The sequence below is a fragment of the Heterodontus francisci genome, unplaced genomic scaffold (genome assembly GCF_036365525.1).
Source record: "Heterodontus francisci isolate sHetFra1 unplaced genomic scaffold, sHetFra1.hap1 HAP1_SCAFFOLD_61, whole genome shotgun sequence".
In the NCBI taxonomy this organism is placed as follows: Eukaryota; Metazoa; Chordata; class Chondrichthyes; order Heterodontiformes; family Heterodontidae; genus Heterodontus; species Heterodontus francisci.
This window is the reverse complement of record NW_027141441.1, coordinates 730,330-732,133: the sequence shown is the minus strand read 5'-3', so window position 1 is coordinate 732,133 and position 1,804 is coordinate 730,330.

The window sequence follows — 1,804 nt, the reverse complement described above, 5'->3', positions numbered from 1 at the left end:
CAGTGGCAGTAGTGTGTACCATCTACCAGATGCACTGCTGCAACTCACCAAGGCTCCGCAGACAGCACCTTCCAAACCGAAGACCTCCAACACCTTGAAGGACAAGGGCTGCAGATGCATGGAAACACCACCATGTGCAAGCTCCCCTCCAAGTCACACACCATCTGATCTGCAAATATATCGCTGTTCATTCACTGATGTTGGGTCAAAATCCTGGATCTCCCTTCCTAACAGCACTGTGGGTGTACCTACACCACATGGAGTGCAGCAATTCAAGAAGGGAGCTCACCGCCACCTTGTCAAGGACAATTAGGGATGGGTAACAAATTCTGGCCTTGCCCGTGTCGCTCACATCCCATGAAAGAATATGCCTCATTTTATACTCAATTGTCCTCTGAATGCAGCCCAACCCTCTATTTGCTCCAACTATCACTTCACAGCATTGCTGCTGTAACTTTCGAGATCTGTGCACTAGAACATCCAGATCTCTGCTCAAAATTATTTTCTTTTTTCCACCTACTTTAATGTTTTTCCCTGAAGGGTGTATGAATGTTGAGCATTCGCCCTGTCCACATGAATAACACTGCACTTACCCAAATTAAACATCATTTACCAGTCATGAACCCAATCTCCCAACACATTAAGATCAGCCTGAAACAGTCGAGCATCGTCTACAGTCTAAACACTCGCACAGATCTTCAGATCATCTGTAAATTTACAGATGGTGCGCCCTACACCTACATCCAGATCATTAATAAAAATAGTAAAGAGCAACAGACCCAACACCGATCCCTGTGGGACACCACTGGTAACTGGTCTCCAAACAGATCCAGATCCATCTGTAACTACTTTCTGCCTACATTTGCCAGTCAGTTCCCAATCCAGATCAATATATTACCACTGATACCAGGGACTTTAATCTTATAGAGAAGCGTCTTGTGTGGAACCTTATCAAAATCTTTTGGCTGAGATCTGCTAATTGAACACAGGCCGGGGATGAGGCCTAGGCCTGTCCTGCTTTGTGTGTGGGTCTCAGGACCACACAAGGTGAGATCAGCTCACTGAGCACAGGCCCATCCTGCTCTATATGGTGCTCAGTACCTCACCAAATGAGAATAACTAACACACCACAGGCCATGGAGCCTCGGCCCATCCTTCCCCGATTGCGGTTCAGTGCCAACCAGGTCAGATCAGCTAATTCAGCAAAGGCCGGAGATGGAAGCTGGACCTTTCCTGCTCTTGGGACTCCGTACCATACCAGGTGCGATGAAGTAAAATACCACAGGCCGGGGATGGAGCCTGAGATTTCCCTGTTCTGTGTGGGGCTCTGTGCAACAACGTGTGAGAAGAACTATCATCCCACAGGCTGAGGAAGGAGCCTGGGCCCATTCTGTTCTGTGTGGCTCCGACCACACTGAGTGGGATCAGTTAACTCAACACAGGCCATGAATACAACCAGGCCCTTTCCTGCTCCGTGTGGCTCAGTATCACACCAGGTGGCATCAGCTAATACAGCACAGGCTGGGGCTGGAGCCTGGGTCCGTCCTGCTCTGTGGGCTCAGTAACAACCCGTAAGATGAACTTTTTTCAAAAGACTTCAGTGCATTTATCTCTGTCCAACACTGTGAGGCAGCTTTCTGTGTTTATAAAGAGTGTAATTTATTGACTGGTCTCTTGGATCAAACAGGGTAAGAGACACAGGTCTGTGTGCAGAGGGTTTGGGGGTGAGCTCTGATTCCTAACCCTTTCTGGACTGTGAGGAATAAAGAATGAATGAGAGAGAGAGAAAGTGGGAGAAGGGATG